This window comes from Callorhinchus milii, unplaced genomic scaffold (genome assembly GCF_018977255.1).
Source record: "Callorhinchus milii isolate IMCB2004 unplaced genomic scaffold, IMCB_Cmil_1.0 Scaffold2, whole genome shotgun sequence".
In the NCBI taxonomy this organism is placed as follows: domain Eukaryota; kingdom Metazoa; phylum Chordata; class Chondrichthyes; order Chimaeriformes; family Callorhinchidae; genus Callorhinchus; species Callorhinchus milii.
This window is the reverse complement of record NW_024704743.1, coordinates 122,470,494-122,494,910: the sequence shown is the minus strand read 5'-3', so window position 1 is coordinate 122,494,910 and position 24,417 is coordinate 122,470,494. Positions and strand designations below refer to the sequence as shown.

The 24,417-nt window shown below is 46.5% G+C and overlaps 3 non-coding genes across 3 annotated transcripts; all 3 read left to right on the top strand.

Moving 5' to 3' along the window:
* Nucleotides 1–2,671: 2,671 nt before the first annotated feature.
* On the top strand, nucleotides 2,672–2,745 carry trnaa-cgc. The gene has a single exon. It is a non-coding gene; the product is annotated as a tRNA-Ala (tRNA).
* A 907-nt stretch (nucleotides 2,746–3,652) lies between these two features.
* Nucleotides 3,653–3,725, top strand: trnaa-ugc. The gene has a single exon. It is a non-coding gene; the product is annotated as a tRNA-Ala (tRNA).
* Nucleotides 3,726–10,413: 6,688 nt separating this feature from the next.
* trnat-cgu lies at nucleotides 10,414–10,487 on the top strand. Its single transcript has one exon. It is a non-coding gene; the product is annotated as a tRNA-Thr (tRNA).
* Nucleotides 10,488–24,417: the final 13,930 nt, after the last annotated feature.

Below are 24,417 nucleotides of genomic sequence, written 5' to 3'. Positions count from 1 at the left end.
TAATAATAATCCTTGCTTTTGATATAGTGCCTTGAGACTCTCAAAGCCCTTCACAGGATAAACTGTCAAGTAGATTGACTGTATATTTTTTGGGCGAAACACGGCAGCCAATTGCACACAGCAGTGTCCCACAAACAGTCGTGGATTGAGCCACCAATGTTATTGGGGGAATTGTTGGCCAGGACTCCCTTCTTTCTTCGCATAGCGCCGTGGGATCTTTAACATCCACCTGAACAGGCAGCTGGGACCTTGGTTTAATGTCTCATCCGAAGGACGGCACCTCTGACGATGAAACCCCCCCCCCAGCACTGCATTGGAGCGTCAGCTTAGACTATGCTGTGTGTGATTCCAAGTCCCGAGGTGGGGCTTCTGACTCGGAGGCGAGAGCCAGGCTGACACACATTTTACAATGTATCTGGGATTAAAGATTCCATGGTTATTCTATAATAATAATAATAATCCTTGCATTTGATATAGCACCTTATCATGTCTTCGAGACGTCTCAAAGCGCTTTCACAGAATATACTGTAAAGTGAATTGAAAACGCGGCAGGCAATTACGCACAGCAGTGTCCCAGATTCTGACGACATTAAATCTACCTCGAAACACTGCAAATTGTTCAGCCCTGTATTTGAATGCTCACGTCAGTGCTGTTAGCTTACGATTCCTGATACTGAGCGCCGCCTGTGAGGTTGGAAGTGCTTTAGCTAAGCTTGAAGCCACTGCAGTTTAAACAATACAAACGTTACTCACTTCTAACAACTTCACCCACTAAGTCACTAATAGATATTATTCCCAGTACACAGCTCCAACACTACAAACAGACGTGTTGTGTTGGTCCCGGCTGTGCAATTAAAACAACAATACTACCAGCCAAAGTTCACTACGCCACACATCTTAATAACCAATTAATTAAAGGGCTACTTTACAGCATCCTCCTTTTCTTTGGTCAGTCGGGTGTCTGACACCCAAGGAAACCCATCGTCGGGCTTACGACAACAGCGAATTACAAATGCAAGGTTTATTAATATTTTAATGATCAGTACGATAATGATGGATACAGTCACCAGCCCAATGGTGCGATCTATGAAAGCTTAAAAAATGACAGAATAAACAAGCTCACTCGCGTTTTAAACTTTTTTTTGCTCTAGAAAGAAAAGGTGTAGCCACAGAAGAAGAGGAGTGCTCCATACGGCAATAATAATAATAATAATAATAATCCTTGCATTTGATATATTGCCTTGTCACATCTTCGAGACGTCTCAAAGCGCTTTACAGAATATACTGCAATGTGAATTGACTGTGTATTTTGTGGATGAAACGCGGCAGCCAATTGCGCACAGCGGTGTCCCGCAAACAGTCGTGGTGACCGAATTATTTTTTTAAAAAAAAAACCTTTTGAAGGGATTATTGCCCCCGGAAAAACAATCCACCAATCGACGGACAACAAGGGGGGGCTTTCTACTTACTGCTAGGTAAACAGAAGTGTGTGGAGTAAGGAAACTTGCCGAAATTTTCGCCCTGACCAGGAATCGAACCCAAGTCCCCTCACTTGCGAGGCGAGTGCTCTAACCACTGAGCTACAGGACTCCACAAGGCAGGAATACCATGTATTCACAGGGTGACATTTAGACTCGTGGACCTTCCGACCGAGCTAATGTGTTTTTATTTCTTTGCCTGTTGTGTGTTGCAGAATCAGAGCCGTTGTTTAAATATCGATTGCAGTGATAAACAAACAGTTTCCTATGAACAATAACACAACAAGTGCCACTACCGTTTAATAAGCAGTTGGACAATTCGGATTCAATGGAGAGGTTTCTGGTCGTTGATTGGAGTGTTTTTTTTGGCAAGGTTTAAAAGTTTAACCACAACAACAACTTGCACTTTATAGTGGCCTTCACACGTGCGGAGGGTCTCGGAGTGGCGGAGCCTGACACCGAGCCGGAGGGAAGGGAGGAGGTGACCGTACGCATGGTCGAAGAGGAAGGTCTTCAGTTGTGACCTATAAGAGTGGAAGGAGAGGGCAAGGCGGAGGGATTGGGGGAGAGGGTTCTAAAGCTTTGGGGAGCAGTGGCTGAAAGCGCGGCCTCCGATGGTGGAGCGGAGGGGACGAGGCACGAGCAGGAGGCCAGAGCCAGCCGAGGGGAGGCAATGGCTGGTGGAGTCGGGAGAAAGCAGGTCAGAAACATCAGCCTGTTTCAGTGAATTAGGTGACAGCCTGGTTCAGTCAGTAGCGCTCTTGCCTCTGAGTCAGAAGGTTGTGCGTCCAAACCCCACGTCATTTGAGCGCTGGGGTAGTGACGTATTGTCAGACCAGATGCTAACGTCAGGCCCCGTCTGCCTGTTCAGGTGGATGTTAAAGATCCCATGGCACTGTGCAAAAAGAAGGAAGCTTCTCTCCTTGTCCAGGCTAACAATCGCTCAGATAAGTATTGGTGATTTACTTAATGGCTATCTGTGGGGGATTGCTGATTGCAAACCGGCTGCCAGGTTCACCTACAAGATACACATTCGTTACACTTCGCGGTTGCTCCCGTGCTTTGCCAAGACTCAGCAATATGATTAGGCTCAACCCCAAATGCAAGGATTATTATAAACGGTGTGACAATGTAGTCCTAAGCAACAGAATACTTACCAGCCAGTTTCATCTTAGCTCCCCGTGAACAATGTGCGCCCTGTAGTGTAGTGGTTAGCACACTCGCCTCGCAAGCGAGAGGACCCTGGTTCGATTCCCGGGCAGGGTGACACCTTAGGCAAGTTTCCTTACTCTACACGCCTCTGTTCATCTTGCAGTAAGTAGGAACCTGGTTGTTTGTCGATTGGAAGATTGCTTTCTGGGGGGGAGTTTAAAAAATCCCTCCGAAAAAATCTGGCCACGCAATCCACGAGTGTCTGTGGGACACAGCTGTGCATAATTTGCTGCCGCGTTTCGCCCACAAAATATATAGTCAATTCCCTTTGCAATATATCGTGTGAAGTACTTGGAGACATTTTGACAATGTGATAAAGCGCTATATTAAATGTAAGGATTATTATTATTATTATATATTCCTGAGCATGAGGGAAGGGAGTGCTGGCTGATGAAATCGGGTGTTAAATGTGGATAAAAGTTCCATTCTTCAGCTCTGACACCTTCTCGTTGTCCCGATAACAAAGGAATCCATGCATTTGAATTTTAAAAAAAATCACATTTTAAATCTAATCTCAATTTTGATGGGTTCGAATGTAATTTCTGCTTTCAAATTTATGTTTCCCTGAGAAATGTTCCTCATATTAACTAGTTAAAATAAAAAGCATGTTATTCCTTTATTGCCAGAACGGGAGAACCATCCATTTTAATGAGGCCCCTGTGAAAGTCTGCCGCCTGATACAGGTTTGGGATTAGGGCGAGATGAATTGACGAGGTTGATGATAGATTTGCTAACGCTGCATTTAATCTTGTTAGCATCTAAAAATGAAAAGCTGAATATTCTGGCAGCATTAATCAGAACTGCTCCGAGCTCGGTGTTGGAAAGCCCCTGTGCACTGAGGGATTGAACCCATATTTGAGATGTCACTCGTTTCTGATTAAGGTGCATCCACTGTTACCAACGGGGGCCGTGAATATTGAACGTGAAGCCGTCAGGATAATTAACAGAGCACAAACCTTGGAGTCCCAGTAGCTCAGTGGTTAGAGCGCTCGCCTTGCAAGCGAGAGGACCCGGGTTCAATTCCCGGGCAGGACGAACCCTCAAACAAGTCTCCTTACTCCACATGCCTCTGTTTACCTAGCAGTAAGTAGGAACCCAAGCTAGTTGATTGATGGAGCGCTTTCCATCATTAATAATCCCTCCCAAACAAAAAAATGTGGTGACACAATCCACGACTGTTTGTGGGACGCTGCTGTGCGCAATTGGCTGCCGTGTTTCGCCCACAAAATACACAGTCAGTCTACTTTACAGTATATTATGTGAAGCGCTTTGGGACGTCTCAGCGATGTGATAAGACGCTATATCAAGTGCAAGGATTATTATTAGTAGTATTAAATGAAAAATACAGTTACACTCCTCCCAACAATGTGATTTTTAATGTATTCCCAGTTTGGCTTCAAAGTACTTGGTCACTCAATTGGAACTCTTCCTCTCTCGATATGTAAAGAACAGCCACGTTTCTGGCTTGGCAACGTAACTCTGGCAATCATGTCTGAGTCAACTTTGGGTGCCAATTCTGAGCGAACCCAGGCTCTCACTTGCGAGGTGAGTAATCTAACCACTGAGCTACAGTGAAGCACTTTGGAACAACTTGCTGACGTGAAAGGTGCTACACCAAATGCAAGGATTATTATTATTATTATTAGGAGTCCTGTAGCTCAGTGGTTAGAGCACTCGCTTTGCAAGCGAGAGACCTGAGTTCAATTCCAGGCAGAGGGCGAAACCTTGGGCAAGTTTCCTTACTCCACACAGAGCCTAATAATAATCCCTCCAAAGACCAAAAACAATAATAAATTGGTCATATTCAATCTACGACTGTTTGTGGGACATTGCTGTGCGCAATTGGCTGCCGCGTTCGCCCACAAATATACAGTCAATTCACTTTACAGTGTGTTCTGTGAAGCGCTTTGGGACGTCCTCCCGACGTGAAAAGCGCTATATCAAATGCAAGGATTATTATTATTATCATGAAGAATGGGGTTGTATTTGCAACCTCAACACCACGGTCAGGAGCAGATTCTTGCTTCCACATCCGTTCTCAGAGAAAGGACTGAAAAGCCCAAGATTCTCAGTGTTACAGGCTTATCAAAGTCACTAATTATTTTCTTGCCTCAAGTTTCCTTACTCCACACGCCTCTGCTTACCCAGCAGTAGGTAGGAACCCGTTTGTTAGACGATTGGCGGATCGCTTTCCGGGGGTAATAATCCATCAAATTAAAAATTCATGACTATTTGCTGTGGACACTGCTGTGCACAATTGGCCGGCGTGTTCTGCCCACAAAATATAGTCAATTCATTTTACGGTGTAATTGGGTGGAGTCCTGTATCGTATTCGTTAGAGCACTCGCCTGGCAAGCGAGAGGAACTGGGTTCGATTCCCGGTCAGAGTGAAGCCTTAGGCAAGTTTCCTTCCTCCACTCGCCTCTACCTAACAAAATATCATACCTCATCACAGGATTTGGCTTGTTCCCATGCAGCTTGAATTTACATGAACCTGACAAGTAGGAAAAATTGGTCTGTTGCTATTATTATTATTATACAAATTAGATTCCATAGGTTACGAGACCATTGGAATGAACGAAGCTGGGGTTAGGGTTATATATTTACAGTGTGTGGGTATGTGTCCTACAAACACAGACAGACAGAAAGAGATAATATTTTCGTCAGAAATAGTGAGTGTCAGTGGCGTTAAGCGAGTCTTGACTTTTTTTTAATATTGTTTTGCATCAATACATTGACCTTTTTTGATATTTGGAAATATTCAGCTGCAATGTTAAGGTCACTTTAATGCCTTTTAGTCAAACAAACAGATCTTCCAAGGCCTCTTAACTCCAGGGAAATCTATTCTGATTTTAAAAATTTATTCGCAGCCTATATAAAAAAACAACAGTGACTGGAGTTTTCCGATTCACCTAGAGGCGTATTAGTATTTGACAGAAATTTACTCGCATCATTCCCTGTGGAGAGGCAAACGGCAAACTCCGCAGTTTCAAGGCCTACATCATAATCAGATTGATATAAAAGAGATATCTGTGCACATCCTACTTATCCTCAGCCTTTCTTTGTTGCTTTAGAACCACTGCTTTGACCATGCGATTCATGGTAATCCTTGTATTTGTTATAACGCCTTATCACGTCATTGTGACGTCTCAAAGCGCTTCGCAGGATACACTGTAAAGTGGATTAACTGCGTGGTTTGTGGGTGAAACATGGCGGTCCATTGCACAGAGCAGTGTCCCACGAACAGTTGTGGATTGAGTGACCAAATTATTACGAGATTTTTTTGAAGGGATTCTTCCCCCTGGAAAAGCGATCCATCAATCGACTAACAACCGGGTTCCTGGTTACTGCCGGGCAAACAGAGACGTGTGGAGTAAGGAATCTTGCCTAGGTTTTCGTCCTGCCCGGGGATCGAACCCGGGTCCTCTCGCTTGCGAGGCGCGTGCTCTAACCACTGAACTATAGGATTCAACACTGCACACATTACACTGAATGCCACTGTAAACACCTCTATGCATCACAATTATATAATCATTTCTGTGATTTCTAGGGTTTTAATTCACCTGTGATATAGCATAAGCCTCTCTTAAAACTACCTGGCAATTTGTGCGTCTGGGCTGAACTGAGACACGTGATATTACAGCCGGTGATAATATCACAAGCTGCAATTTTCTCCCCTATAACCAGACATACAATACACCTCTGCCCCAGGATATGTTTTCTTCCATTGAACGCCGGTATCTTTCCACGTCTTTACTCGCTGCCACACCACACCAAACGTGTGCATCGGTCACTTTCTTCAGTCACTGTTCTTCCACGTCAGCCATTCGCCCACAAAACACACAGTCACTCCACTTTGCAGCGTATCCTGTGAAGTGTTTTGAGACGTCCTCCTGACGTGAAAGACGCTGTGGCCGAATGTAAGGGTTATTATCATTTTTAATGACTATCGTGGCATTATTTTAGGAGCGTGCAATAGTGAAAAAGATTGGAAACATATTGGAGAGTACAGATAATAATATAACAATAACCATGCATTTGATATAATGCCTTTCACTTCATCGAGACATCTCAAAGCGATTCGCAGGATATATTGTAAATATTATATATAAATATATATAAACATATACTAAAAAGCCCCAGGTCAGGACTTGAACTCAAACCGTCTAAGCTGACACTCGATGGGGGTATGTTGCATTGTCGGGGAATGAGATCTTAAGCCAAGGTCCCGTCTGCCTGTTCATAAAAATAAAATTGGTCACTCAATTCACGGTTGTTTGCGGGATACCTCTGTGCGCAAACTGGCTGCCGCGTGTTGCCCACAAAATACAGGCACAACCACTGTACTGTATTTCCTGTGAAGCGCTTTGAGACGCCTCGATGATGATAAGGCGCTGTATCAAATGTAAGGATTATTATTACTATAAACATCTCAATCAGGTTAAACTTGCTGAGCTCCACGGGACATAACTCAAGATGCTCCTTTACAACAACAACGTGCACTTATATAGTGCCCTCCATGCAGGATAGCGTCTCAGAGCGCTTAAAGCCATTGCACTGAGGTCTTTTCTGAGCCCATCCACTCAACACATTACTATCCAGTGTATATTTTGGGACATGACATGTGCAAGCGACTGCCAGGACGGTGCAAGGCAAACCGGATGGACTTTGGTTTCCTTTCGTCCAACAATTCGTATGCTCTTACGTTCTTAACCCAACCCGGAAAAGTTCCCAGTTCTCCCTAAAACATCCCACGGTGTCGTTTTCCTGCAATTTTCATAACACTTTCTGAAATAACCGGTTCCTATTCATCAAGCCCAATTTTAAATTCAATTCAATTAACTGTAATTGCATTTAAAATGCAATCAGGTTCTTTTTTTCCCCCCCTCGATCTCTCATCTGATGAAAGCCGAACTTGAAAGAGAGAGTAATTTAAAAGCATTTGGGTTAATAATAGGTATCTCTGAAACGCTATCAGTGTATTTATTGACCCGACGATTGAAATACTGGAATTATCTTCTCTTGCACTTAACCTTATTAACCTGTCAACTAAGCACATGTTGGGAGTGTAATAACACAATAAAAGTGAGGCCACAACGAGTGCAGTACTGGGGGGGGAGTCCTGCATTGTGGAATGTGTTGTCCTTCGGATGAGACATTGGTCCCAATGCTACATTTCGCGCTGCGGAGCTCTGACTAATCTGTGGTTTGTGGAGGGAAGTGGTGGGAAGAGCACAATAACTCCTGCGTCACATCTCCTGCTAACTCCCTCCCTGTCAGCCCTCCCACCCCTCCACCCTCCGCCCCTCCTGTTGACGTCCGGTGACGAAGCATCTCGTCGTCTCTCGGTGCTAAAACGATGAAAGTATTATGAACGTCTGGAGACAGTCGCATTCCACCTCAAGCGGAACAGACCAACGCAACGTCTGGGAGTCGGACGCATCCGGTTCCTGTCTGAGGTGTCACGTTGCCCTTTCGCTTACAGAAACCTAAATTAAACTCTTTTGCGTTTAAGTGCCCAAAAGCTCTGTTTAACTGCACATTTCCCGACTTTATTTAAGTGCAGGTTTTCAGTTGTAATATATTGTCTCAGATATTTTACTGATTCCACCCCCACACTGACCCCCCCCCACCCACACTCCCCCCCCCCACACACTGCCTCCCCCACACTGTCCCCCCCCCCACTGCCCCCCCCACACACTGCCCCCCACACTGCCCCCCCCCACTGCCCCCCACTCCCCACACTGACCCCCCCCACACTGCCCCCTCCCCACACTCCCCCCCCACACTCCCCCCCCACCCACACTCCCCCCCACACACTGCCCCCCCACACTGCCCCCCCACTGCCCCCCCCCCACTCCCCACACTGACCCCCCCCACACTGCCCCCCCCACACTCCCCCCCCACCCACACTCCCCCACACACTGCCCCCCCACACTGCCCCCCCCACTCCCCACACTGCCCCCCCACTCCCCACACTGCTCCCCCCACACTGCCCCCCCCCACACTGCCCCCCCCACACTGCCCCCCCCCACACTGCCCCCCACTCCCCACATTGCTCCCCCCCACACTGCCCGCCCCCACACTGCCTCCCCCCCACTCCCCACACTGCCCCCCCCCACCCTTTGTCACAGTGCAGGATTACGGAAAATTATTACATAATCACAATAATAATAATGATGACGATGATCCCTGCGTTTGATACAGCACCTTTCACATCGACAAAGCGCGATGCAGTATTTACTGTGAAGTGTAGTGACTGTGTGCTTGTGTCAAGTGCTGTGAGCTGTCTTCCCAACACGAAAGGTGCTGTTTATCAGCAGTAAGGAGGAGCCCGGCTCTTAGTCGATTGGCTCATCGTTTTCTGGAGATAATAATACCTTCAAAAAACTCACAATAAATAATAATTTGGTCGCTCAATCCACGACTGCTGCGCGCAATTTGGCTGTCGTGTTTTGCCCCACGAAATACGCAGTCAATTCGCGTTACGGTATATTCCGCGAAGCGCTCCGAGACGTCTCGACGACGTGATCGGGCGCTGTATCAAGTGCGAGGATTAATATCATTACTGCAGATGTGCTGTAAGTGGTACTGTACAGTTGTGACCATCTGGAATCGGAATCATTCTCTGGATCTCAGCTGTCAACCTACGGCTAACACAGCTTCGACGGCGCCGCGGCCGCGCTCGCTGAGCTGCTATTTCCTCCTCCCGAGCTGCCGTAGCTCAACACTTGAAGCCAAAGTTCAATCAGTCTTGAAGCCACTTTGATTAAATTGTTTTCCCTCGAAGGAGTGCAGCCTCCAGTTGTGACAGATTTGATTGATATGCAAACGGTCTGGTCACCCACAGGCAACGTCAAGTTCCTCTCGCTCCCTCCGCACGCGCGCGCGCACACGCACGCACGCACACACACTCACGCACGCCGACACACGCCTGCACTCAGCCGTGCGAGCAAGCACGCAGACACGCTCCCACACACATGCACACGCACGTCCGCACGCACGCACGCACATACATGCACACGCACCCCACCCCCACATGCAAATACACCCACCCCACGCACATGTGGAGTCCTGTAGCTCAGTGGTTAGAGCACTCGCTTTGCAAGCGAGAGACCTGAGTTCAATTCCAGGCAGAGGGCGAAACCTTGGGCAAGTTTCCTTACTCCACACAGAGCCTAATAATAATCCCTCCAAAACCAAAAACAATAATAAATTGGTCATTTTCAATCTACGACTGTTTGTGGGACATTGCTGTGCGCAATTGGCTGCCGCGTTCGCCCACAAATATACAGTCAATTCACTTTACAGTGTGTTCTGTGAAGCGCTTTGGGACGTCCTCCCGACGCGAAGAGCGCTATATCAAATGAGAGGATTATTATTATTATTATTATTATTATTATTATTATTATGTGCATACAAACACACGCGCACCCTACACCCAATACGCACAAGCATTCCAAACGAGACTCAATTAAGAATGGAAGGGTAAATCCTGATAGTCGATGCTATTCCGGTCCCCACTTCCCCTACAAAAGAGCATTTCATCCTCAAAATCATTGAATCTAGAAATTTGGATCATTCGAGACAGTCACTCTTCCTTCTGTTATCCCTTATTCCCTGATCATGTTCATCCTGGGTGGCTTCATTGCACCACTTAGCGAAGAAATCCTGAAAGCTCAGAGTTGACGACCGACCTGATGTGACCTTTACCGTTGCCTGGAGTCCTGTAGCTCAGTGGTTAGAGCGCTCGCCTCGTAAGCGAGAGGACCCGGGTTCGATTCCCAGGTGGGATGAAACCTTAGGCAAGTTTCCTTACTCCGCACGCCTCTGTTTACCTCGCAGTAAGTAGGAGCATGGTTGTTAGTCGATTGGCAGATCGCTTTCCAGGGGTAATAATCCCTTCAAAAAATAATTAATTAACCACTTCAATCAATGACTGTGGATTCGTCTACAAAATATACAGTCAATTCACTTTACAGTGTATCCTGTGAAGCACTTTGAGACATCTCAAAGACGTGATGAGGCGCTATAATCAAATGCAAGGATTATTATTATTATTATTATTATTACTACTATATATTATGTGTGAGGTCTCTATCGGAACTAATCGGTCAGTTCTGCCTCTGATACCGTTCAGCATTCGAGAGCTTCAAGAATTTCTAAATATTACGAATGAAAAATACCAATTACTCGTGGATGAAGATTGAACACACAAACATGTTGGAGTTGGCAAACGCTTCCCTGTTTACCTTTCCTGTTGTCCTGACCATATGGGTGAGTTTATTCCCAGCTCAGATTTCGCTAACTGAGATCACACCTAAACGATTGCTTCATGTCTTGTGATGCCTGGCTCAGTGGGTAACGCTCTCACCTCTGAGTCAGAGGGTTGTGGGTTCAAGCCTCACATTGTCTACGCTGACACTCCAATGCAGCGCTGGGAGGGGGGGCTGCATTGTCGGAGATGCCGTCCTCCGGATGAAACGTTAAACCGAGGTCCAGTCTGCCGTCTGGAAGATGATAAATGGGAAGTAATTGATGTGGGGATGTAGGAAAGAGATTAATGAACAGCTTCAGCAAAAGCCTTGTCCAAGTCAGGCTCCTCTCCTATCTCAGTAATTACTTCCCTCACCAAAAGGCTCGATGCAGCAATTTTCCTTGGTGCAGCACCAAAGAGTGGATCCTATCCGCTGAAGAGAGTGACCTTTGACTTTCTTGAAGTGTGTCAGCCTGGCTCAGTCTCGCCTCCAAGTCAGAAAGTTGAGATTTCAAGCCCCATGTTGGGACTTGGAATCACGTAGTCTAAGCTGACACTCCGATGCATCGCAAGGGGTGGGGTGTCGCATTGTTGGAAGTGCCGTCCTTTGGAGGAGATGTTAAACCGAGGTCCCATCTGCCTGTTCAGGTGGACATCAAAGATCCTGTGGCGCTATTCGAATAGTGAAGGGAGTTTCTCTCTCTCTCTCCTGGTGTCCTGGCCAACAATCCCCCAAATAAAATTGGTCATTTACCTCATGGCTGTTGATGGGACCTGACTGTGCAAATTTTGCCTACAAATACACAGATACTACACTTCACAGTAGAATCCCGTGAAGCATTTTGAGATGTCTTGAAGTCATGAGAAGCCGCTGTACGAATTGCAAGGATTATTATTATTTGTGTACAGTTGTGGAGTCCTGTAGCGTAGTGGTTAGAGCACTCGCCTCACAAGCGAGAAAACACGGGTTTGATTCCTGGGCAACGTGAAACCCTCGTCCGTGCCTCCATCACTTCCTGGCTCACTATCCTTCCTCACTGGTCTCCCCAGCTCCATCGTACACAAAATCCAATTAATTCAAAGCTCTACCTCCCGGATACTCGCGTGCACGAAACTCCGTACCCCCATCACACCGGTCTTTGCACGGCTCCACTGGCTCCCAACCGCTGACTGGATCGATTTCAAGATCCTCACATTCGTCTTCAAATCACTTTTATCTCCTCGCAACTGTTTACCCTCCACTCGACCACCCGCTGCCTCCTCTCGGCCAGCTCCGGCCTCCTGTTTGTGCCTTGTCCCCTCTGCTCTACCATCGATGGCCTTCAATCACCACACCCCAAAACTCTGGAATTCTCTCCCACCATCCCTCGGCCTTTTCCCCCCTCCCTCTCCACCTTCAAATCCCGCCTAAAGACCTTCCTTTTTGATCATGCTTCGAGTCACCTCCCCCCTCTTCTCCCCCGGCTCGTTGTCAGACTCTGGCAACGTGAAGCTCCCCAGGACATTACCTCACATGAAGGACACTGTTTAAATGCAAGTTATTGTTGTTGTTGTTGTTGTTCCTTACTCCACATAACTCTGTTTACCGAGCAGTAAGAACGCGGTTGTTATCCGATTGGCGGATTACTTTTTCGGGGGTAATAATCCCTCCAAAAAAAAATAATAATCAAATAATAATACTATAAGTTGGTCGCTCAATCCATGACTCTTTGTGGGACACTGCTGTGCGCAATTGGCTGCCACGTTTCGCCCGCAAAATATACAGTCAATTCACTTCACAGTATATTCTGTGAAGCGCTTTGAGACGTCTCAACGACGTCATAAGGTGCTGTCTCGAATGCAAGGATTATTATTATTATGATTCGAGTGACTGTAAGGGATTTTAGTTGACTCATCGCTCACTTATTATTAATAATGTTATTATATTATTATACAAGGCAAATAGGTTGCTGGGGGTACATTGCTAAATCAGTGGGAAAGAAGCAAACAAAGAGACAGAAGGAAGGAAAAGCCACTTAAAGAACCAAATAAAGATTTTCTTCAGAGAAGAGGGAGGAACCACAAATTTTCAAGACTGAGGTGGATTAATTTTTGTTGTGTCAGGCTATCAAGGGATATGTTTTCGCCCACAAAACTTACAGTCAGTTCAATTTACAGTATATTCTGTGAAGCGCATTGAGACGTCTAGGAGGTGTGATAAGGCGTTGTATCAAATGCAAGAATTATTATTATTATTTTGGGCAAAGGCGGGTAAATGGAGTTGAGGTAGAGATCAGCCATGATCCAATAGAATGGAGGAACAGGCTCGAGGGGCTGAATGGTCTACTCCTGTTCCTATGTTCCTATGTGCAATGATAGAGCTTTCTGGGGACTGCTATCAAATGAGTTTTATTTTAGCACCAGTTGTGGATCGAGTCTTACCCTCTGGACACAGAGTCCATGGAGAACGTGGCCAAATTGATTTGCCCTTTAACTCTTAACGGTCGCCAAAGAAGCAAAGATCTTCATCCCATCTGTCAGAGCAGGAGGTGTACAAAAGGCCTGAAGGTAGAAAGGCAACAGGAGAAGACTTGAGCATTAGGATTTTTTCGTGGGGGGGTCAGCCGGGTGTCTGACACACGCGGAAACCCATCACCGTGCTTAAGAGCCTCCAAACTGAGAATTCCATGCATCCCACCTACACAGGAAAATTCCAGTGAGAAAAATCCTTGTGTTTGATATAGCGGCTTATCACAACTTTGAGACGTCTCAAAGCGCTTCACAGAATATACTGTAAAGTGAATTGATTGTATATTTTGTGGGTGAAACGCGGCAGCCAATTGCACACAGCAGCGTCCCACAAACAGGCAGGGATTGAGTGACCAAATTATTATTATTTTTTTCATGGAATTATTACAACAACAACAAAATTGCATTTATAGAGCGCTTTTCATGTCAGGAGGACGTCCCAAGGCGCTGGACAGTCAGGGGTCAGGACCCGAGCGTGGGGGAGGGGAGGGGTGGGGTAGGTGTAGGGAAGGCATGATTGAAGAGGAGGGTCTTGAGACCGGCCTTGAAGGAGGCATGGAGGAAGCGAGGCAAAGGCACTGTGGAATGGAGTTCCAGATTGTGGGGACAGAGAGGATGAAAGCCCGGCCACCGATGGTAAGGCGGGTCGACATGGATGACCTTGTAAGTGAGGACGAGGATCTTGAACTCGATCCTCTGGGGGATGGGGAGCCAGTGGAGTCGGGCGAGGGTGGGAGTGATGGGGTTACGGAGCCTGGTGCGTGAGAGGACACGAGCTGCAGAGTTTTGGATGATCTGCAGCTCGTGAAGGGAAGAGTTGGGAAGGCCGATAAGGAAGGAGTTCCCGTAATCGAGCCTTGATGTGATGAATGCGTGGGTGAGGGTTCGGCAGCCTGAGGGGTGAGGCAGTGGCAGAGTCTAGCCATGTTGCGGAGGTGGTGGTAGGCAGTGCCGGTCATGGTGTGGACGTGGGGGAGAAAGGACAGTCAGCATCAAACAAGACCCCCAGGTTCCTGAGTGGCTTAGTGGGGTTGAGTGTGCAACCGTGGAGGCTGATGCTGTCAGCGCCTGAGGTGCGGAGGCGCTGGTGTGAGCCAATCAGGCGGGGCTTGGTCTTGTTGACATTGAGTTGGAGAAAGTTGTCGCTCGTCCAGGACTTGATATCGGACAGGCAGTCCGTCAAGACAGCAGTGCTCCTGCAGTTGAGGGTGGAGGCAGAGAGGTAGATTTTAGTGTCATCCACATACATGTGGAAATTGACCCCATATCTGCGGATGATGTCACCAAAGGGAAAGCATGTAGAGGTTGAAGAGGAGGGGACTGAGGACAGCCCTGAGGAACACCGCACAAGACGGTGCGGAGGCTGGAGGAGAAGCCGTTTACAGAGACGAAGTGGAGGCCCCAGGAGGCCCCGCTTTTACCCCCAGAAAAACAATCCACCAATCGGCTAACCACCGGGTTCCTATTTACTGCTGGATAATCAGAGGCGTGTGGAGTAAGGAAACTTCCCCAACATTTTGCCCTGCAGGGAATCAAACCCAGGTCTCTCACTTACGAGGCGAGTGCTTTAACCCCTGAGCTACAGGAATCCGCATAGGTTGTTGGATTAGGATGCGTACTCTTATCCTGCCCACCTAATTCTGGAAAGTATTAGGTGCAGGTTGGCAAGAGCCAAGGCTTGGGGACTGAGACTGAGCCCACCATTCTGTTGGCAAACCTGTCACCTTACATCCAGCTCAGTTCCACAAACACCTTGCTTACTCCCCCCCTCTAGAAAGATAATAATAATAATCCTTACATTTGATATAGTGCCTTAACATGTCGTTGAGACGTCTTAAAGCACCTCACAGAATATGCTGTAAAATGGTTTGACTGTATTTTGCGGGTGAATTGCAGCTCAATTGCACACAGCAATGTCCCGCAAGTCATGAAATGAGTGAGCAATTTTATTTGGGGGATTGTTGGCCAGGATTGCTCCCTCTCGGTTCCTGTTAACCCTAGCAGTAGATTCTCCAAGGTTAGTACAAAACACACCGCAACTTTCAATCCGACTGCTCGGAGATTAATTGTGCAATAAAAAACTGCGCAAAGTACTTTCCATTCGCTGATCAGATTGCTTTCCAATTAAATGCAATAATTCTTTCATTGTGTGTGTCATTTCTTAGAGCTGTGCAGATTTTCATTGGAGGCAGAGGAGAACGAGAGAGAGAGAGAGAGAGTCAGAGAGACGAGCTGGACAATTTTTTTTGCCCTATGTATAAGACACTATATCAAATATAAGACTTATTATTCTTATTATTAATAATCCATGCACTTGATAAAGCGTCTTATCACATCATCGAGACGTCTCAAAGCGCTTCACAGGATATACTGTGAAGTGAATTGACTGTATATTTTGTGGGCGAAACACTGCAGCCAATTGCCTACAGCAGCGTCCCACAAACAGCCGTGGATTGAGTGACTAAATTAATATATTTTGTAAGGGATTATTTCCTCCGGAAAAGCGATCCGCCAATCGACTAACAACCGGGTTCATACTTACTGCTGGGTAAACAGAGGCGTGTGGAGTAAGGAACTTGTCCAAGGTTTTGCCCTGCCCGGGAATCCAACCCAGGTCCTCTCGGTCGCGAGCACTCTAACCAATACGCTACAGGACTCCATAATAATATAATAATCATTAATATCTATCCGCAATTCAAATGCGTTCGAGGCAAAGTGAATATCTAATGAGCTTTTTGTTGATCAGATAGATTCAGTGATAGATTGTTAATTACATCTTTTCATCTTCCACTTCTGCTAATCAACACCTTTTCAATTTACACACGTTTCCTGCTCTAATATAAATCTCCTCATGATATGACAGCCTCACTTCCCCACAGCAACGAGTCAGCCTGGCTCAGTTGGCTCAGTTGGTAGCACCTCTGAGTCACAATACTGTGGATTCGAGGCCCCATATTGGGAACTTGGAGTCTACGCAGTTCCGGGAGTGCTATTATAGTTATTCAGAATTCTGCAGCTCGTGTCCTCTCCCGCACCAGGCTCCGGGAACCTATCACCCACATTCTTGCCTGGCCTCACCGGCTCCCTATCCCTCAGAGAATCGAGTACAAAAGCTTCATTCTCACCTTCAAAGCCATCCAAGGTCTTGCTCCCCCCCACCTCTCCGTTCTCCTAATCCCATATCAGCCTGTCCGCTCCCTCGGCTTGGCGGGCACCAGCCTGCTTCAGGTCCCCCGCACTTCCCGCCCCGCCATTAGTGGTCGGGCATTCAGCATCTCTGCCTCCACACTCTGAAACTCCATCTTGCAATCCCTCCGCCTCATCCCTCTCTTGCCTCCTTCAAGTCCCGTCTAATGACCTTCCTCTTTGACTGTGCCTTCGGCCACACTCCCACCTCCACTCCCCCTACCAAACAACCCTCCTGACCCCAACTCCCAGCTCAGGTCCAAAACCCCATGCCTGTCCAGCTCCCTGGGATGTCTTTCCGACGTGAAGGGCCCTGTACAAGTGTAATTTGTTGTTGTTGTTGCATTGTCGGAGAAGTCTCCCTTCAGAAGAGATGTTAAACTGAGGTGCCGCCTGTCTCTTCAAGTGTTCGTTAATGGTCCCATGGCCCTATTGGAAAAAAGAAGGGAGTTACATAGGAACAATGGAACATTGGAACAGAAGGAGGCCATTCAGCCCCTCAAGCTTGTTCCACCATTCTATTAGGTCATGGTTGATCCGTACCTCAACTCCATTTACCCGGCTTTGCCCCCTATCCCTTGATACCCTGAGCTGACAACGGGTCCCCAGTTTCATGGTCAACAATCCCCCAAAATAATATTGGTCACTCCCTTCATGGGTGTTTGTGGGAAATTGCTGTGTGCAAATTGGCTGGTGTGCCCACCCACAAAACACACAGTCACTGCGCTTCACAGTGAACCCCTGTGAAGTGTTTTGACATGTCCTCTTGCCCTGAAAGGCGCTGTACCAAATGCAAGGATTGTGATCATTATTATAAAGCACGTCACGTCATGTCATTATATAAACATATTCAATCAAATGAAGAATCCCCTTCAGCCCATTGTGCCTCCAGAACATCCACCCTAACACCCTCCCATCGCAGCATCGGGTCGTTATTTTCAAATGGGTCCAGTGTCCTGGTCTCAACCACTCTTCCTGGCAACACTGTTCCAGTCGTTATTTACCCTCTGGGTCAGGAATCATTTCCTGGTGCCTGACTTGAAATTCCATTACTACTCAATCCACTCAATTACTATGCAATCCATTCCATTACTACTCAATCCATTACTACACAATCCATTCCATTACTAGTCAATCCATTCTATTGCATCCAGGCCCAATCAATTACTACTGAGGCCATCATTCACAAAAATTCCGTCTCCGTTTTGTTCACAACTTCAACGGGACAGAATCTTGATGGAATCCTGTAAGCCGCTATTCAATGCTTGTTCGAGGATTGCACAAGTAGATGTTTAATTGCAGATACTTCGCCCACAAAATCCAGTTTACAGTATATTCTGCGAAGCGCTTTGAAGTGACCAATTTATTATTGTTTTTTTTTCTTGAGGGATTCTTATCAGGCGTGAGGAGTAAGGAAACTTGCCCAAGGTTTTTGCCCTGACGGGAATCGAACCCAGGTTTCTCGCTTGCGAGGCAAGTGCTCTAACCACTGAGCTACAGGACTCCATGTATAGTGAATTTACTGATATGTTATGGGTGAATCGCAGCAGCCAATCGCGCACAGCAGTGCTCCACAAAAAGTCGTGGAGTGAGTGACCAAATTATTATTATTTTTTGAAGGGATTATTATCCCCGGAAAGCGATCTGCCAATCGACTGACAACCGGGTTCCTACTTATTGCTGGGTAAACCGGGTTCGTACTTACTGTGGAGTAAGGAAACTTGCCTAAAGTTTTATCCCGGCCGGGACTCAAACCCGGGTCCTCTCGTTTGCGAGGCGAGGGCTCTAACCACTACCCTACAGGACTCCACCGTAGGACCAATGATTGATTTGTCTTTCGCAGCATGAACTCAGTTACTGCTGCCCTGGATTCATCTTCATTCCTCATAGAAAATACTGTTGTCGCCTCATTGACTCATCGAATGGCTCCACCAGCAGCCTTGCTAACAGCGCAGGAGCTGACATTTAATAATCTTTAGCCGCAGTAACGTCACATCCATCACTCTTTATCAGCACTGACACATCATACCGAAAGTTACCATGTGGCATTAATTGCAATGAAGCAAGTAAAACAGGGTTAATTTGTGGCCTTTACTACAGGGATATTTTAGCAGCCGATTAACATGTGGAGTCCTGAAGCATAGTAGCGGTTAGAATGAAAGCGATGACGTGGACGAGGATCTTGAACTCTGTGCGCTAAGGGGATGGGGAGACGAGGGAATTGCTCAAGAATGAGGGTAATAGTATCGATGTGCTTAAGAGGAAGCTAGATATTCTGGGCTGGTGACTAAACATTTGCTAATAATAAATAATAATCGTTGCATCTGATCTGGAGCCTTATCACGTCGGAAGGACGTCTCAAAGTGCTTCACAGGAATTACTGTGAGCTGGAGTGACTGTGTATTTGTAGTCAGAATTGCACACAGCAATGTCCCACACACAGCCATGAAACGGGTGACCAGGTGCATTGTTGGCCAGGACACCGAGAGAGAGAAACTCCCTTCTCTTTTTGAATAGCGCCGTGGGATCTTTAACATCCACCTGAACAGGCACAGACGGGAACTGGGTTCGACGCCTGATCCAGAGGACAGCACCTCCGACGATGCATCACATCCCCCAGCACTGCACGGGGAGTGTCAGCTTAGATTGTGTGATTCCAAGTCCCAACATGGGATTTGATCCCACAACCTTCTGACTCAGATGCGAGAGAGTGCTCCCGACTGAGCCAGACTGACACACAGGCCCAATCTACTTGTACCTAAGTCCTGGGTGATGAGATCACCAGCAATGCTTACCTGATAACACAGAGATGCCCGGCTCCAAATTCAAGCTGTCTTCGATATGAAAATCTGTCCGTCTCTACAACAGCGAGTTTACAGTTCAGTTGAATTATAGAATCATAGAATCCTACAGCACAGAAGGAGGCCATTCGGCCTATTGTGCATGTGCCGGTTCTTTGAAAGAGCTGCCCAACTCGTCCCACCCCCCGCCCGCTCTTACCCCAATAGCCCTGCAAATGTTTCCTTTTCAAGTAAATGTCCAATTCCTTTTTGAAAGTTTTAATCAAAACTGCTTCCTCCACCCTCTCAGGCAGTGCATTCCAGATCCTAACAACTCCCTAACAGTTTTATTTGCGAAGCTCTTGACTTTTTAGTTTGTTTAGCAATGATCGGAGCAAGTGTTCCGTAGGGACTGAGGAACACCAAAGGTTTGTCTCGTAGCTTGTTCATTAATTCATTTATGATCACTGGTGTGTCAGCGCAATTGATCCGCTAACTGCCTGAGTGTGGAAAGACTCCTTAAAATTTCCCCCGGGTATTTGCTGGTGGTAATGGTTACTATTAATAGCACGTGCCCAAGTTTACTGTCTCGACTGCAGGAGAGCAATCTTCTTGCTATGCCGTGTGCAGTGAATCAGGTGTTACTGGTTCAAGCCGGCTGTAGATTCAGCAATGATCATCACTCAAAGGAAAGAGTGGAGACCTGTAGCTCAGTGTTTAGAGCACCCGCCTCGCAAACGAGAGGACCAGGGTTCGAGTCCCGGGCAGGGCGAAACCTTCGACAAGTTTCCTTACGCCACACGCCTCTGTGTACCGAGCAGCAAGTAGGAACCTGGATGTTAGTCAGTTGGTGGTTCACTTTCGAGAGTAATAAACCCTCCCCGCAAAAATTTGGGGTCATAAATCCACGACTGTTTGTGGAGCACTGCTGTGAGCAATTGGCTGCCGTGTTTGGCTCACAAAATATGCTGTACAGTATGTTTTGTGAAGTCCTTTGAGACGTCTCGACGACGTGATAAGGCGCCGTATAAAATGCAAAGGTTATTATTAATTCTATTAAGTTTCTCCAGTGGCATATTTGGTAACAGAAAAACAAACACGTCGCACTCTCTGCCATTTCTCCATCTGTTGCCTTACAGGAGACACACGGCATAATTAATGTGCATGTCGTGCTCTTCCATTCATCCACACTGGAGCGCGACTTAAAAGCACCAAGTTGATGAAGACAGCACCAACTCAATACCACTGGGATGAGAGACCCTGCTAATCAGCACGATAAGGTTCCCATTGATATGTTAATGTGGTGCTCTTGGATTCTCCTACAGATCTGGATAACGTGGAGTTTCACCAGCGAGCAGTTCAATAGCTTTGCCAGAAATAGCACAAAAGTGAAAGCAGAAAGAAAGCAAGCGCTTGCGTTTTTCAACACCTAATTATGTCAGATTGTCTCCGAAAGCTTCATAATAGAGTTGAACGGATTTTGCAATTTTGCGTACAGCAACATCCCACAAACATCAGTGAGCGAGCTTTCAGACGCCGTTTCGTAATGATATCCTTGCATTTGATATAAATAATCCTTGCATTTGATACACCACCTTATCACGTCTTCGAGACGTCTCAAAGCGCTTCACAGAATATACTGTAAAGTCAATTGACTATGTTCTGCGGGCGAAGCACGGCAGCCAATCTCGCACAACAACGTCCCCACAAACAATCGTGGATTGAAGTGACCAATTTATTATTATTATTATGTTTTTTGAAGAAGTTATTTCCCCCAAAAAAAGCAATCCGCCAATTGACTAACAACCAGCTTCCTATTTACTGTTAGGTAGACAGAGGCGTGTGGAGTAAGGAAACTTGCCCAACATTTTGCCCAGTCTGGGAACCAAACCTTGTCCTCTCGCTTGAAAGGCGAGCACTCTAATCACTATGCTACGGGATTCCAGTTACTTATCCCCGCTCTCCGTCTCTCACCTGCCTCAGACTCCCACTCCATCTCTATAAAGTTCTTTGAGATGTTTTCCTATTTGAAAGCTTCTATATTTAGGGGTCAGCCTTGCCCAATTGGTAGTCTCGGAGTCAGAAAATTGTTGGTTCGTACCCCACGTTGGGATTTTGAACTCACACGGCCTAGGTGGACACTCCATTGCAGTGCTAGGGGTGTGCTGCATTGTCGGAGATGCCATCCTTCGATGAGATTTTAAACTGAGGACCCGTTTGGCTTTTTTGGTGGGTGTTAAACATCCCATGGCACTATTCGAAGAACGAAGGGCAAAACCTTAGGCAAATTTTCTTTACTCTTCACGCCTCAGTTTACCTGGCAGTCAATAGGAACCTGGTTGCTCGTCGATTGTTGGATCGTTTTCCGGGGGTAATAATCCCTTCAAAAAATAAACAAGTAAATAAATAAATAATTTGGTCACTCAATCCACGACTGTTTGTGGGACGCCGCTGTGCGCAATTGGCTGCCGCGTTTCGCCCACAAAATATACAGTCAATTCACTTTACCGTATATTCTGTGAAGCGCTTTGAGACGTCTCGAAGACGTGATCAGGCGCTGTATCAAATGCGAGGATTATTATTATTATTATTATTACTTACTTCGTGAGATCAAGACGTGAAGTGCCTGAAGGACGTATAAAAGTGGAGGATCTGCCTTTCCTGCTGATTTTTGGGGGCCTGGAAGTATCAGGAAGCACAAGGTCAAAGCACAAGGTCTACACAGTGCGATCTCCTTTTTTTGAAGGATCGAATACTGTCTTCCGCTAGTCTTAACTCATTAGGGACTCTTCAGAACTCCAGCTCATGTTGGAGATGTTTATTTGTGAAGAACACTGATTCCCCTCAGGAGCCCATCAGCCCATCTGTTTGTCGCTGCAGAGAGAGAGCCCCTAGCTTGTCGCTGCATTATATATCATTAGATGTATCATTAATTCACACTGGTATAAGTAACAATCTTCCGAGCTTGCAGATGCTCATCCAGTGTCTCTGCTCACTAAAGGAAGGTTGCCGTCTGAAGTTCCCGCATCGGGATCCCTGAGCATGTCGTCCTGACCGCCCCTGAGGTGCGGTGCTGGGGGAAGCCCTTCTCAAGACCCTCCTCTTCGACCGTACCTTCGGCCACTCTCCTACCTTCCATGCCCTCCACCCTCCCTGTTCCCAATCCCTTCCGCTCCCCCTCACCTCCCACTCCCTACACCTCCACCCCCCAACTTGGGTCCAAATCCCTGACTGTGAGACATCTCGATGGCGGGATAAGTCACTGTATCAAATGCAAGGATTATTATTATTATTATTATTATTGTTATTATTATGTCACAATACAATTACAATATAATATTCATGTAACATTCATTCAGCACCTTTCTCATCGGGAGAATGTCTCAAAGTGCTTTACACAGCACGCAACCAAGCCAGGGTGGGAGAGAGCATAACAGTCTAATGTATACAATATAATAATAATAATAATAATCCTTGCACTTGATATAGAGCCTTATCACGTCTTCGAGATGTCTCAAAGCGCTTCACAGGATATACTGTAAAGTGAATTGACTGTGTATTTTTGTGGGCGAAACACGGCAGCCAATTGCACACAGCAGCGTCCCCACAAACAATCGTGGATTGAAGTGACCAATTTATTATTTTTTTTGAACGAATTATCATCTCCGGAAAAGCGATCTGCCAATCGACTAACAACCGGGTTCCTACCTATTTCTAGGTAAGCAGAGGCATGTGGAGTAAGGAAACTTGCACAACGTGTCGCCCTGCCGGGAATTAAACCCAGGTCTCTCTCGCTTGCGAGGCGAGTGGTCTGACCATTGAGCTAAAGGGCTCCACAAGTCTTCACAAACTTGTTTCAGGTAATAAGGTGTTTAACTGGTTCTACTCTGGGCTTGACCCCTGATCTCTCCTGTACATTTCTCTTGCATTTTACTCTGCTTCACTTTGACATCTCCTGAAATCTCCCTTCGGAGACTACCGCTCCGCAGAACATGCTCGGTGTTCATTCATCTCCCACACGTCAACTCTACCCATTCACAGACTCCTCTTCAACAATCGCACTGTGCTGCTATTAATGAGGGGAAGCATTTTACTGATTCATAAATTCACAGGGAGACCACTGGGGAATTCATCACCCGGGACTGGTGATAATCTTGAGCCTGGTTTCTACAGATGGAATTATGTAGCGTATTGGTTAGAGCGCTCGGCTTGCAAGAGAGAGAGAGAGATCTGGGTTCGATTCCCGGCTGGGTGAAACCTTGGGCAAGTTTCCTTACTCCACATGCCTCTGTTTACCTGGAAGTAAGTAGGAACCCGGTTGTTAGTTAGGCGACTGTTTGTGGGATGCTCCTGTGCGCAAATGGCTGTCGCGTTTCGCCCACAAAATACAGTCGATTGTCTTTACAGTATATTCTGTGAAGTAGTTTGAGACATCTCAACGACGTCAAATGCAAGGGTTATTATTATTTGGTGCTCTGGGGTCCATACAGAAGTCTCTGTGCGTGTGAGGGAAAGGAAATGTAAGAAATGAGCAAAGCAGTTTGTGTCTCTTGCTCCCAATGCCTGAGCACCAGACCTGAGCATCAGGCACTGATGAAGGCTACAAACCTTCGTTGAGAAATTAAAAAGGGAAAAATATGAGGAATTGCAATGCTTTCGAAGCCAGGGAGCTCCTATTCCCCAAGCAACAGAGCAATAGACCACACATTTTCTAAATGAAGTGGGAACACATATGGTGCACCCCATTCTCATCTTCAAACCCCTCTTAACAACCTTGCAGCATCAGTGATTTAGCTGCACATATCCCTGTGGGTGCTGGGTTGCTTTGAGAATTACCGAGTGTCACAATGGGTCACGGAGGCCCTGTCATTTCTGGCAGGACAAAAGCAAAAGGGTATGATATCGAGCATTTAATATGAGGTCGCTGCTTTTGAAATAACCAGCACTTTGGATTACAAAAATCCAATAACAGCTTGCGTTGCACTGGATTTTCCAG